Consider the following 15965-nt stretch of genomic DNA (forward strand, 5'->3'; position numbering starts at 1 on the left):
ATGCAAGAGTGTGAAGGATCTTCTATAGCTATAATTTTGACGTATTCGACAGAAAGAGCATCTCTAAATAGGACGTAACATCGAATTTTTTGCCAGACTTCAGTTTTCGCGCCAATTTATATTGTTAGACGTTTGGCCTAGAATACGATCATATATCATCAACTATACTCCAATTCCTGGATCAATACCATCAAACACTAAGTAAAGGTTCTTCTTGAAACATTGCTGTACCATTATCTACCTGGAATTTTCTGCTAGATCGAAAATGTGAGCTTTGAGCCGAGAATCATGTTGTACATTACCAAACGTTGACCATTCGACGGCATATTTCGAACAACATAGATAAATTTCATGATCAGAATAGCATCGTGTAGATTCCATTAGCTGTCCAGTATATTTAGTAACGATCTACAGCGATCGAATTCATTAAAATCGGCTGTTAACCATGGAGGTACCGGCAGAGGATAGCAGAGCAACATAATCATTCTAATACAATCTTAAAGTAAACACTGCTTCGGTCTAAGGTGGATACCCTGCTGTGGCACAAACACCTCGCCCACCGCAAGTATGCGGATTTCAATTCCGCTTATCGCCAAAAAAACGGGCTTGCGGTTTGTTATGTACGAAAAGGAGAAAATATTTTTTGGCTGTTTTTGCTATGTATCGAACACCATAAGTCACAGGGAAGCGAGCCATGTTGACAAATGCATAGTTACTGCGCATGAGAAGAACTTTATTTGCAGGTAGTTGTTTGCGGTTGTCTCAACCAATCAAAACGGAAAAAAAATTATATGAATGATAAAAGAAAATATCTTGTATACGGGCATCCATATTTTAAAGTCAGCCCAGGCTTTTCTGTATAACCAAGAAAAGCAAACCAGCTTGGTGAAAATACCGCAGACTTCAGAGAAATTTAAGAAAAGGCTTTTGACTTTTTTATTTTAACTCATGCCGTCAAAGTCTTGAAATTTGAATCAATGAGCAGGTAGTCCATTGACACTTTCAGGTACCATTATTAAAGAATTCGAAAAGGTCAGATTTAGTCTAGATTAATTTCTCCTTTGTATATATCGTCTTCCCTGGTTAATATTTGGATGTCAACGGCTAGCCCCAAAATCCCTTTTTCTGCTAGAAGAGCGCTCACTACATACATGAAAGAGTACTAGGAACTAGCAAATATATATCATTTTCTCCCATCCTGACATTTTAAATTATAATTTGCATGTAAGCATGTATATCAATATGTTATAATAAAAAGACAAAGGAGGACATGGATTCAAAGATAATTTAAATGACAGTGATTCTGAGTTATTTTTTAAATCCCAATCCATTTCTTTTTTCAATATATATTTCTTAGCAACCATGCGGAAGCAATCGGTAAAATACTCATCGTTTCGAAGCTTACATCTAAAATTATTTGTATCTCTTTTTTCAAAAAATTGTGTGAAAAGGCTATTTCAATTTAGGCGAATTTCAAACTAGTTAGATAAAATATGAAATTTCAATAACTGGGCAAATTTAAATTTGATATCTACTTACAGAAAGTAGCGAACAACAATTAGATTGGAAGCAAAAGAAGATCGCCTTTCTTCATTCTTGTCGGCTGTACCAGAGACAGTACCAGCTTATAGTACCTGCTTTTAGTTTTTATTATTTGCCTAGCCTTATATATGGAGCTACACTGAGTCACAGTCAGTCAGTCAGTCAAGTCAAAGTCATTTCATTAGGACTTAATCTGATAATGCATAAAGGTTCATAAATTGCTCATGATCGGAGTTTTTAAATATACATACGTTTATCTAAATTGGGCTCCTTGTAGCTGCTTAGGTTTTAGGAATGAGATCGACCACTTAGATTTGATAAATCAAAATAAGAGTGACATTTGTTACGCAATATTAATAACTAATCCAGTTTGTGGCTTTCTTCAGTTGTTCGATAAATAATTGGAAGACAGTTGAGTAAAATGGGTAAAAGTGGAATCACAAGTGCAAAACATCTAAAAACAAGGAAACGGCTTAATAGAAAAACGGTTTGTCATTATATGTGTCTGTTCTCTTATTGATTACAGTTTTCAGCCAATCAGCGCTATGCTACTTTAAAGTGGGTTTTAGTATTGTCGACATAAGTCGAAAATTCATATTTCGGTGCCTGGGATAATACAAAAATTAGAGGATTAAGGATATGCGATCGTGCAATTGTTATCAATTTTTTTTTCCAAATTAGGCACATATTTTTTTTAATGCTAGGTGAAGAAGAAAGTTGAAGATAAAAAGGCTTCATTTAAAGGAGTCCAATACCACTTTCATCATGTTCTCGAGTCCTTGCAAATATCATGTTTTTCAAAGTTTCACATAAATTTGCTGTAAATTCACGCATTTTGAAAATCTGGCGCGAATATGATATTTGATGTATTTTGCAAATGTCTAGCAAAATTGATGCAAATAGATATATTAGCAACTTGTTTTCGAGTCTTTCCAAATACCGATTACCAGTTTTCTGAGCTTCATAATTGAGTAACAAATTTTACAGTCGGAAAGAGAAAATGTAAATTCCACTATTTTTATCATTCTCGCTTAGCCAATGTAAAGCGCTTGTAAAGGATCATGGTCCGGGTACGTTTGTCCACTACCCAACATTTCGAATTTAGGCGCCATTTTGGTTCAGTTACATGGATTGTTCTTGGATAAATATGCTACTTTTTTGACATAATGCCAGAGTAAAATCGCTGAAATTCACACCTGGTTCCAGAGAAAGATCGCTGAAAATTATACCTGTTTCGGCATTGCGAAAATGGATATTCTGTTCCAGCGAGGAGAAAGCGTGATTTCATATCCCCTGTCTCATAGCGAGCGCGATTCTATATACCCTGTTCCAGAGTAGAATCGCTGAAAACCATACCCTGTTTGCGGCACGTACCCGTATAGCGAATATAGGGGAGTACCCCCCGGGTACAAGATGATCAGGATCTGTAACACGCTACTCCAGCAGAGTACCAGATTCCTTAAAACGATGGAGAACTGAGTATTTAATGGAATTACGAGGTGGTCAATAGGCAACAACGACATTTAAATTTATATTAGATTATTAACAAATTAACATTATATACTGGTTAAGTCGAGGCAATACTATGTTTTAACCATATTGATTTTTTTTTTCCAAGCGGGAATGGAGGGCAATGAAATCGAACTGATTTGATGTCTTAATCACCCTTAGGCTTAGAAATTGACAGGTATAAGCTCTTAATAATGGAAAGAGAAAAAGAACGAAGAAAGAAAAACAACAAAAAATAGAAATTAAAAAGAAATGTAAAACTTTTCTAACCTGTAACACAGAGCTTAATATCTTCTTGCTTCTTTATTCTTGCTACATTAATAATCCTATCCTTAAGACCGAAATAGCACATTTTCACTTCCTTCTAGACCCAAATTTGGAAGAAAAAAAAAAAAATAAAATTAATAATTTAATAATAATGATAATAATAATAATAATAATAATAATAATATTGATAAGTTATTTAATTGATTACCCGTACTTCTATTCGGTCAAGTCAGGAAGCCTTGAGACTGGCGACAACAACGATTTTATTTATTAATTCATTTGCTTAATAAAGCTGCATACTGTAAAATTACTGCAGTTTTAGTTATGGTGGTGAAAGCACAAGGTCGAAACTAAAGTTCGAAACATTTTTTAGCGAATCTTTGTCATCTTCACATTTGCGGGATATGGTCGCTTTCGAAAACATAAGGTAATCGATCCCCTTGTTTTGCATCGCACATTTTTCTGCGCTTAGGATTAAAATCATGAAACTTGCATAGCTTTGACATTTTCCTTTCATATACTAAGTAAAAATTGTATTCAAATCTAGATATCACTTTTTCTCTTCTGTGAGTTGAAATATTGTAATTTTTGTAAAACTCTATCCAGTCTTCCCTTGAAAAAGTATGAGAGGTTTTAACAATTTTGCGACCTTTCTCAAAATAGATCGAAAACGAGAATGATGACCTTCCCCATTTTTTATTTCACACATTAACTTACGAGACCGTAGAGCGAAATATGAAACAAATGACAATACTCAAACGTACATATTTATTGGTGAAAACGAGTCAAGGGTTCGATCTCAGGACGACTCTCATATTTCAACAATAAGGCTACATGCATTTGTGCAATATTATTTGAATATGATTAAATGATTAGCTTAGCTAGTGCAATTAAGATCACCTTTCGTAGACTGCTTAAAACGGTTACATTTTGCAATGAATGGTTATATTTTTATTTGACTTCCGGTTACAGCCGTATCGAAGCCGCAATTTGTCATATTTTGAGGTCAAATAGCACGAAAACGAAAATGGTGTTCCCTCTTTCTTATTGCATATTTGAAACGACCATGGTGCAGTAAACGACTATACTTAAATTTGAGGAAAATGACATTTCTCCTTCCATTTCAAGTGAATCACTTTAAGCCACAGGAAGACCAGACCAATTTTAATTTATACCACAGTTATTACTGGGCTATCGGTAGAAAACCAGCCTAAAAATGCTTTGCGTTTTTCCGTTTTCTCCTGCTTTGCAACATGCAAATATTGCGCAATATGACAAAAAGTCTTCTAAATATTGCCCAAGAGGCCATTGCGAGTTCATGATACAGGGATGCTGTCGCTTGTATAGTCTCATCTATTATAGATGCAGCTTTAGTCTTCAAGGAGAATTCGATCAGTGATTTAAAGACTGGAATAAAGACAAGTTGAATAATGTGTTTAAAAGGAATTTGTAAAAAAATTCGGATTGTTTAAGTGAGTAAATGAATATACTCTGAGTGAAATACACTGACTTCTTTGTATACGTCTTAATACGAACTGAATCGAAGGGTTAGTTTGATCAATTTGACCTTTTCGCCTGTGACAATGTATGTCAGGCTGAGGAGGTGTATGAAATGCATAATTATAACGGAACACTCTCTTTAACCAAAAAATTACCAGACGAAATATTCTTTTTGGGGAAACATCCCATGTTCGTCATACCGATAAAACATTTCATAACACGTTGTCCAGCTCTGAGCCTATGCTTTTAGAGTGTCTTGTTCTTCAATAACAATAAACAAAAATATATTTCTTTATGGCGATAATCCTATAGAGCAGCTGATTTTGTTTTGTGTGTGTGTGTGTGTGTGTGTGTGTGTGTGTGTGTGTGTGTGTGTGTGTGTGTGTGTGTTTTGTTTTACTAAGATCATAGGAGGAAAATGTTGACCGCATAGCTAGTTACGAATCAACGAAGACATAACATTATGATAAAAGTAAAAGTATCTTTAGTGGTATCTATATTTGCGATTTATCAACGATGATTTGTAGTATATGGTGGTAAGGCTGGAGTACATAAACAGATTATAAATTTTAAGCTTTTAAATTAGGAGCATTATAGGAAGCAACAGAAACAGTCCCGACTTGTGAAAGTGATTACAACTTGTGAAAGTGATTAACCGGTATAACTTGTGGTTTCTAAAGACTGAAATAGAAAAAGTAGCCATAAATCTTTGTCCAATTTGGAAACCTTTGAGAGCGGTGACAGGCGAAAATGCGGCTTTTGAAAAAGTTGACATTTACATTAGTACGTATGTTTCTCGCATGCGCAAGATGATAAATGCTCCCGCGTGTCGGTATGGCAAGCGCAGACTGTTAAAACGACAGTGGTGGCAAAGCGCTGAAACCTCTAGATAATTTATAACATGGATAAATAAGTGTCGTCGGGGCTAGAAGGGATACTTCACTACGCACTCTCATCTGAATACTATGTAATTTTGAGGAGAATGTTGCGTCATACTGCCATGTTTCCTAATAATCTTCCCTTGCTAGATCAAACAACCTGACGGCTGTTTCAATACTATGTATATATCGCGAGGGAGTTTGAGTCATATGGTTACACCGCAAGAATAATTTCTGCTTGAATGCCAAATTAGTACTTGAATGCCAAAACGCCTTTGGATCTGAATTTCTGAGCATGATATGGTATTCTTTTTGTCCTCTACTACTCTCTGGCTCAAGCTCCATTTTTTCTCATTTGACTTCTACGAATTCTCGTCTAATTCATATAGCTTTTTCTTATGACATGTTATGAAACACCGTTATTTCTGAATATACCCTTTTACTTTCGGAAACCCTCTGCATATATCTATAGTGGAGCGCGGCGGACCTCTCGCGACTTTCTCGCTCGTTGGCCGCGCTCGATAAATTCCCGCTCGATAAACCCCTCGGGAGGCAAGAGAGGTCGGCAAGTCTACTGTATTCATGTTTTAAGCAAGCCTAATTATGCAATAATCATTATTAATAAGTCGAAGGAGTCGACGTTCGTTAAAGTTATTTTGTACTATATATATGTTTATTACCGCTTGGATGTTATTACCACGACCTATGGTCTTTGTAGAGCATCAAAAAGAACACATTTCCGGGTGATTTCATGAACATATAACTCAGGTATGAGAATCAGTTGATGGAGGGATAGACTGAATAGCACTGACACTAATATTTCGATTCTTACCATAACAGGCTTCCAGATGAACTTTGATAGGTCCATTTGGAGTTTTCAGTAACGTAATCTGTCTATTTGTTTTCTGCTTTCAGTCGACTTTCGATTTAGAATTCAAAAATATAGACACAAACTGCAATTCTGGTCTCAGATGTTAACGCGTCTTACTCACGCGTCAGCCTTGTTTATTTCCATGAGAATATTAATCCTCAAAATTCAATATGACTGCGTGTTTTTGAAGTCATAACGTAACCAAGAAAGCAACTTGAATGTTGTTGAATGTTATTGTATTATCGTATCTTTCTTTTCAATTAAAACACCAACTTAACAAGAAAACTACTCACAGAAATATAAACAATATCTTCCGAAAGCTACTGAATAAAATAAATGGAATTTTGTTCTTATTCCGTAATTTTCAGAAAACAATCAGCACCCCGCGATGTTTTTTTCATGTTGTTCCATATTATCATTCATAAATAACGAATAAACGACGTACCCGTTATCAGTCACACCATTTCTCCTATAAAACGATGTTCTGATTCGTTGTTGAAGGTATGAATTCCCGGTGCCCCCCCCCCCCCCCCCTCCCCCCCCCCCCCCCCCCCTCCCCCCCCACGGGTATGAATTATTAAGAAGTTTGAGAAACCAGAACAGGCCTTGGCTTTAGGAGTTATATTCTCTTAGTTAGATAAATTGAGAATGATGAAGAAAAGAAACCTGATTTATCATTTGATTAAATTACACAAATTTCGCGCGGGAAATGTACATAAGTATTTGCGATTTAAATAGTGTTCGTTTTTGAAGTGAAAACGATTTATTGATTGAGATAATAGCGAATTGAAATAATTGCGGGAGGGATTAAATAATAAAATATTAGCAATCAAAGACACGCAGTAAAATATATTATTTTCGAAATCGTACTATGCTGCTGTGTTCCTTACACTTCGGTTTTGCCTCTTTGTTTTTAGCGTCAGATTATTCACAAATACCAATGTTAAAGTAAAGAATGCACAACTTCTCAACGATACAAGCAATAATAAAATTCAAGGATATTCCCTTCAATGCATGGATATTATACACAAAATCGTGTTTAACCCTGAGCAACAGAGAACTCAAAAAAGAAATATTATATTACGACTACATATCAAACAATTGTTGTCATTCGCGGGCTTCCTGTGGTGACAAACCACGCTCCCCTCCCCTACACAATTTCCAGTCTTTTTTCGGCCAAAACCAAGATGGCTGACTAGTTAGTGATGTTTTCACTCGATTTACTGTAAATTTGAGCAGTTTTGAGCAAGAAATTCGCCTATTTATTGAAGAAAATTATATTCCAATTTCCTAATATGGTAAGTACATTCCATATATGGTAAAAGAAACGGCTCGAGCGGAACGACAACTTTTCTATGTGGAAAGTTTGATATGATTATGTAGTTATATGTTTGACAGATGTCTGCGGTATGAAAGTGAATTCGAACGCCGAAACTGAATGTTTTTTTACTTACGTCTACATTCTTTTCAGAAATGAAACTTGGTATATATCTTGGTATATACCTGTATAATTTGCATGCTTACTTAGATCACTGTGTTTTGTAATAGATCTGTAGGCGCATTTATGCTTAGGTACTCGTATACCTGTATAATTTGCATGCTTACTTAGATCACTGTGTTTTGCAATAGATCTGTAGGCGCATTTATGCTTAGGTACTCGTATACCTGTATAACGTGCACGCTTACTTAGATCACTGTGTTTTGTGATTGATGTGACTCTGTTTCTGTTTTGTAATACGTCTGTTCTTAGCTTGTGTTGTACTTTTGGGAGCGGGTTAAAGTGATATATTTTCATAAATGTTTATTTCAATCAAATTGTTTCATTGGCATTTTTAATCCTACAGGTAATAAGTGATTATATGACAAGTATGTTTTGGATGTCTTATTGGGACTTTCATAGCCGAGCGACCTATTTGTGCGAATGACTAGGTTTATAACTCTAAATAGATCGAGTGTAGGCATATTTATAGATGCTTGATGTTTTTGCCTCGCATTCGTCATCTTGATTCACGGAAATCGGATTAACTATTATCTGTAGCAACCAAGACTACATGCTGTTTATCGTAAAATGGGCTCTCCAGCTCGTCATTTGCATAGAATATTGAATGTAGTGGTAGTGCGTGTAAGCGAAAAGTGTCCCCAATTAGTGCGAAAGCGCTAGAACGACTAGACACTAAGTGTGAAAAAGTTTGTTTTTATTTCCTGTTAATACCAGTGCAGTCTATTTCCCGGGAAGATATCTATGAACTGTTTAATCATCTAAACTCACCATTTCCGAATTCATTCTACTATACCTCACTAGTTACTGTTGCTAACTCGGACAAGCTAAAATGTGTTTTTGATACACAGCATACGCATTGAACAGACACGTACCAATAAACAATTTCCGAGATGCGCGAGCGCTTTCATAAATATCGCGGGCGCAGTCATTTTGGGCAGTCTGATGAGAAACTATTGGAAAGCACTATAGAGTTATAGGCGGTTTCTAAAAGCCTTGAAGAAAGTATTTTGTCTAAAATGAGCTCTATTTTTTTAAAGTTGTTATCTTGCTCCAAATTAAAAGAAACTTCAAATTATTTCTTCCTTAACACAATTTTCAATTTTTAGTATGTGTTTCCCATAGCTCGCAGTAATAGTCTTCCCTTAAAATGCGTCGTTTTCGAATCTGACTACGCGATTCTTTTTACATTCGAAATTGTAAATGTCTGTAGAAGAAATACATTTCAAAGGTACATTAAGAGAAAAAACGAACTGAAATAAATGCGGGGGGGATTAAATAATAAAATATTAGCAATCAGAGAGACGCGGTAAAATATATCATTTTCGAACTCGTACTACACTGCTGTGTTTCTTAACATCGCGTACAATTGCACTCAAAACTAGGTCATGACCGCCTTACAGTTGCGTTATAGTTTTACAAGTCCAGAATCGCCTTAGTCATTGAGCTTGTATAAACGTTTTCATCATTTTTCGTCCGCCATTAAATTTGCTATGAATATCCGCGCCATCAACAACTTTCAAGATTTCCCGCGAACAATTTTGGTCCCAGGCCTCGCGCGGTTTGCTTCCTTGACTCTAAAACATTAAACGGGGTTCGCTCGGCTTAAAAAAAGTGCGTCTTCAATAGAAACTGGTGACTAAGAGCGTTGTTTCCAAGCCAACGAGGAACCTGGCTATTCAAAACGGCGGACGTAGAATGATAAAAACGATTGTAAATTTATATGTTAAGTGTATGCTACATCGAGTGCATAAGCAGATTAAAAAACCTGCCTCAGTTGGGTTCTCGCGGGACTCGAACCCAACTGAGGCAGATTTTGTATTCTGCTTATACACTCGATGTAGCATACACCTAGCACATAGATCTTTACCGAGTGACAAGAACATATTTCATAGATTGTAAATTTGATGCAATTTTCGTGCAATTCTGGACTTCTCATCGCAAAACCAGCCTCCACGTCGACTGAACAAATACTTCAAAAATCGCATATCACATTTAAAGCCGAAAGAAACAAATGCAGGATTCATTTAAGAAAGTGATGTACATCAAATTTCAGAAAGAAACAAATGCAGGATTCATTTAAGGCAGTGAATGTACACCAATTTCCGGTGCTACATTTTTCAGAAGGGCATTTACGAAGACACACTATGGCGTTTCTTAAAAGCATTGTCGTTTTTTTCATACAAAAGGACGCCATTTTGACACAGTATTTCCTCAAAGAAAATCGCTGGATCGACCAAGAGCTAAGAGGTAAGATTAAAGCACACTAAACTATCGTTGTATTACTCTTATTTTCCGGTGCTACATTTTTTCTTGACGCTTTCCCGTTATTGCGATCGAGAGTGGAAAGTACGGATTCTTCCTTATCCTTTGTAATTCCTCGAGGTCAATTAGCATGAAATGTGACAGGCGTTCCTTGATATAGTATGCAAATAAGCAAAATCACCGGATGACACGGAATTGTACGCGATGATTACACTTCGGTTTTGCCTAATAATTTTTAGCGTCTGAATTATATTCACAAATACCAATGTTAAAGTACATATCAAACAATGAATGTCATAGCTCTCTTTCCCGGTCTTAAAAAAAGGGACTGGGGAGAAGCTTGTTCAGTTTTTTCTTATTTTTTGTAGTTTTTTCTTGTTTTTCGTCTTCGCCAAGCTCGTAAATTCTCTCAGCCGTTTCGCCAGCCGACGAGCACGCTTGTCCGCCATATTTGACCCCAGGGTAAAGACCCGCAATCCAAATATGGAATCATATGATTCCATATATGGAGTGACCTTTCTCAATTCCAACTTTGACGCTAATGTATGTAGGTTAACTTGATATGAAGAATGTACAACTTCTCAACGATACAAGCAATATCAAAACTCAAGGATGACACCTAGAATACACAACATCGTGGTTGTCCCTGAGCAACAGAGAGCTCAAAAATGGAGTATTATATTACGACTATTTATGTATTTATATGTTTGTCATATGCCTGCGGTATGAAAGTGAATTCGAACACCGAAACTGAATTTTTCTATTTTTTTTTCTTTTTTTTTTTTTTTTACTTACGTCTACATCTTTTTCAGAAATGAAACTTGGTGTATATCATGCTCACACGCTTTACCACTACATTCAATTCCTATGCACACAACGCTCAACTCACATGTTGATTTTTACAGAGGGAAGAAACCGGAAAATCCGGAGAAAACCCTCGTAGCATGGGGGAGAACAACACATCAATCACACTCAATTCACATGTGGCGACTGCAGAAACGGATAAATCTCTCTATCCAACTTGTCACGCATTAAAATCTAATAATACAAGTTGGGACTATCACGGTGATATTCTGGACGCTAATGTGGCTACAAGCTACATAATTCAAGATGGCGGCCGCTTCTGCACATAAAATGTTGCGTGACAAGTTGGACGAGTGATGAAAACGAGCAACAAATTGCAAATTTACTGCATGAAGTTGATCTACGTTCTACTTTTCGCAACAAGTTTTCCCAACTTGCAACATTAGATTTTGTTGCGTGACAAGTTGGATAGATAGGGTGTAATACGAGCAACATTGTTTTCGAACTTGCACAGCAACAATGTTGCGCCACAAGTTGGACGTTTTCGTGTCTCTTATTTCAACGCCTTTCTTCCTTAACATAATTACTATAATATTTTACCACGAAATAAAGTATAAATACTGCAAAAGGAAAAGTAACAGCTTTAATTCTATATCACCACCCACCCCTTTCTGTATCGTTTTCTGACCTTTATCCCAGCAAAAGTACGTTATTTGTCTTCTATTTCCAAGAACTCCCAAGCAAAACAGTTGTTTTGTAAGAGTGAAAACAATCGACACATCGAGTTTATCAGTTCACTTTTAAAGTAATTCACTCTGTGTCAGACATCATGTTAACAAGGCTTAACAGAGGTGGCTGCATTTTAACAGTCATTGTACTGATGCTAGTCAGTCCAAGAATAGTTGGTGAGTTTGTGAGAAGGACACTAATCTACAAAACTAGATAGCAATGCAAATACAATTTTCAGTTTGCAAACGACAGCTATGAATATTACTGACTTATTATTGCATGGGAAATCAGTTTCATCTTCGTAAAGAGGACACAGTTTACGTAATTCAATAGCCACAACAACAAAAAGGCTCCAAAGTTATGCAATAGAACGAAGCTAGCAAACAAAGATATTGGTTACGCTGTGCCCATTATTGAGTCTTCTACACGAAATTATACCCCGGAAACAAACACAAAACACACAATTACGTACATATGTACAGTCGAAATGAACGACCGTTTTTCTTTTCGGACAAATGTTTAATAGTGAGGGACCAGATTAATAGCGATCTTAATCGAACATCGAACAATAGAAGGCCATGTTGGCAAATTATCGATTGTTATTCTATGGTTCTTTACTTTCAGAATATGACGCTAACGAGTAAAGTAAAATAGCTTTATTATAACATGTATTTGCTGGAAATAAGTAATACTTTTATTTTGAAAACATATGCATAAAGAAAAAGACGAACACGCCAAAGAAATGTGAGCAAATAGCTCCTATGAAACACGTTGTAAAACCGTATTAAAACGAAAATGAAACCTTTAAAAATAATACATGCAGAAGATGCCAACGTCGAAGGCTGGGGTCACAGTTTTATGTAGATTTTGTAACGGCATCCTAAGTATTTTCATTTCTATCAGGTTGGCACCGGGGTTAATTACCAAGATAAAATGAATCACGTTACATCGCAACTTTTGGGACTTTACTCAAAGTTATTATTTTTATTAAACCCCGTCTTTATCTTATCTTCGTGACGCAAGGTTCATATTTCCATTTCATAAAACCGTTTGACCCTCAGCCCTTCCACTCAGCGGTCACTGTAATAGTCTTAAAGAATGCCTTCAAATTTCACGTAATTTAGAACAAGAATGAATAGGCTCCTAATTCCGCATTTGCCGAATTGATAGATTGATACTTTTTGATGATATTATCACTTACAATTAATACATAATGGATGCTTTCTCACGGAGGTAGTGGCTAAATCATAACAATGAGCTGACTTGTGTCTGCGTGTAAATTGATTTTGGCTTTCATCCAAAGTAACGAAACTTATTTGAATTGTAACTGCAAAGAGCAGTGATGTGACTTACAAAGGTTGATTCTTCGTATGCTTAGAGTTCGTCCCCGTTGAGCTGCTCCACTGCTGTGCTTTGCAAAGCATGGTTATTAACGGTGACAACGTTTTTGCTTTCGATTGATATTCGATTGGCAACACATTTCTTAGCAATTCTTATGCCTGTGATTTTCAGTTTTCTTAAAAATAAAGCCAGATCCTGGTGTTTCTTTTACACAAAGAAATATATATATCAATAAAAGTAGTGTTACAAGAACCTCTGTAATCAAGAGAATGCTTCTAATGATCAACACAGCTATCAGAATGCTTATAGTTCATTTGTTTCAAACACAGATATAGATCCTGGATTTCCAAGAAATGTCAACTGAGATATATTAAGCGTTATTCCTGGAAATATTGGAATCATAGATGGCCTGGATTTCCAAGAACTGAGAAATGTTAAGCTTATTCCTGGGAGTATTAAAACCATAAAGGAATTATTAATGTGGGAAGACGATGAAATTTGAACCTTCTGAAAGTCGTGTTTTCCGATTTAAAGTGACATTAATAGTTTAGTAAAAATGCAAATTTGATGATGTTAAAATTAAAATAAGAAAACAATCATTCCTATAATGACACTTATGATTATTCTATTTTTGATTCCAATTTCCTTCTGTTCCTATTCTATTTTGGTTATAACAGAAGGAAAAGTTGTGCTAACTAACTTCCCATCAAGGAGGATTGAAGCATTCACCGGAGAAACAGTTAGATTTAACTGGAATTACACTGTCGGTGACAAGAACATGGACTTTTGATATTACGTCTCTTCGCCAGTCTGGTACTATTATAACACTGATGGTACTAAGACGGTCATAGCAGTTGATGATGGGCTGCATGGTTGGAAGTGGACGTTAAGTCGACGAACATGTCCAACAAGGCTGTTGTATCCTACAGTTCGCATTAGTAAAGAGTCAGTCGCTACTTTGGTGATTTCTAACGTCACAAAGAATGACAACGGATGGTATGGAATATCTTTGGTGCTAAGAATATCTCCTTCAATCACTAACAAAGTGGAACTTATAGTTACAGGTAAATTGTAGCAAATGCGATTCTTTTCTGAATGAGCAGGTTCAATAAATGATGGATTTGGAACTTGTTTCATAATCGACTGATTGGATTAAACATATGTATGTAGAGGGAATCAAGGCAGGTTGAATGAGGTGATAAATGAATCAATTGCTGTGCGGACACACCATAACTGAGACCACACTTGAAGAAAGTTATATATACAATCATGATATAAAGTGAAAACAAAGGAATCAAGCTAAAGTCAAACTCTAAACAAGCAGAAGCAAGCAACGAAGCCTGAATATCTGAGAAAAAACATAGATTTTATGAGAGATTTTGATCTTAATTTAATTTGTTCAAGTGGTCCAGGTTTGTGTTTCCGCACAGTAATGATCTGATTGATAAATAGATCGATTGATGGATCAATAGAAAAAAACGATCAACCTGGCGGTAAATTCCAAGCTTACTACTTATGCTTAATACATATCTGTTGTCAGATAAAATGGCTCGTTTTACTAAAATGCCCTCGAGTACTTTGTTTGTGGCAAAGGGTAAAGCAGCGCGATTTGAATGGAACTACACTTACGATAACCAGAATATCGAGTTCTATCCGCCAGAATCACCCATGTGGGCCTATGTTGACCAAAACAATCAATGGGTTACCATAGCGACGGTAAAGAAAGATCCGTCATCGTCAGCGGTCATAAATACGACAACATGTCCAGCAAGATTGTTGATTCCTACTCGAGTCAGAATCGAGCAGCCTGCTACTCTGATAATCTCGAATGTAACTGAAGCTGATAATGGGATATATGGCTGCATGTTGAGGTTAAGAAGAGAACTTTCAATAAACAGCACATCCACGCTGGTTGTGACAGGTTAGTCCTAGCTCCCTCCCGTTTGCACTAAGCCTGATGATATGCGTATTGCGTCACTGAACGCTTTTGATTTCCTTTCTCGTGCCGGATGTTTAAGGTCACAAGCATGTTCATCATAAAATGCTAAATATAATTCTCTCGGGTTGACCTCACATTGTAGCCAGCGTTTGACCACTATTTGAAGAAGGTCATGAAATTCAAAGACTTTTATCAGCCAAATAAAATCCAACACTTGTAACAATGTACCTATTTTTGGCTAGATCACCCAAAGGTTTTGTTATCTGCATTGGCGACAAAGATAATACAAGAAGGTTCTTCTTTGAACATCAGTTGCAGTGCAAATGCTTCCCCAGTACCTTATGTGACCTGGATGAAAATAGCACCCAAGAAAAGGCTTGTGATTTCTAAAACAGTAGGCTGGAGTTTCTTAAAATTCATGGAAATCAAGAGAAACCAAGGTGGTACTTATGAATGCCAGGCAACTAACAATCCAAATGAGCCTCCAGTGACTTCAAAGATCAATATTTTTGTGATTTGTAAGTAATGTTGTAACCATGTTGCGTATATTTGCTTGTCAATGTCATCGTCTTTGGTATCGTCATCGTCATTGCGACATCACGTACGACATCGCCATTGCGTTCGCCTTTGCCATCGCCACTGTATATTCTCGCTACGCATTAGTGGTATTAAGCCACTTTAATCAAATGCAAATTGTTATTTTTCATTAATTCTTCGACAACGAAGATGGTATTTCCTTTTAACATCACATTAACAAAAAACGCGTTGTTTATAATATATCAATCAGCAAAAAAACGTTTATGAGTATCATTTCAACTGTGC

At 36.3% G+C, this 15965-nt stretch overlaps 1 protein-coding gene across 4 annotated transcripts in view; it reads right to left on the reverse strand.

Annotated features, from left to right (window-relative positions):
• Positions 1-3413, reverse strand: part of LOC116288558 (B-cell receptor CD22) — an 85322-nt gene extending 81909 nt beyond the window's left edge. For 3 of the 4 annotated variants that reach the window (XM_089039612.1, XM_089039613.1, XM_089039610.1), the window contains exon 1: positions 3322-3413. The gene's annotated coding sequence lies outside the window, so the exon portion shown is untranslated. Of the gene's footprint in view, positions 1-1539; positions 1629-3321 lie in introns of those variants that run through there. The other variant, XM_089039611.1, reaches the window with a different exon arrangement.
• Between the last annotated feature and the right edge of the window lie 12552 nt (positions 3414-15965).

The sequence above is a fragment of the Actinia tenebrosa genome, unplaced genomic scaffold (genome assembly GCF_029948245.1).
Source record: "Actinia tenebrosa isolate PJP-AT-01 unplaced genomic scaffold, QUT_ActTen_1.0 PGA_scaffold7__59_contigs__length_16204524, whole genome shotgun sequence".
Lineage (NCBI taxonomy): Eukaryota > Metazoa > Cnidaria > Anthozoa > Actiniaria > Actiniidae > Actinia > Actinia tenebrosa.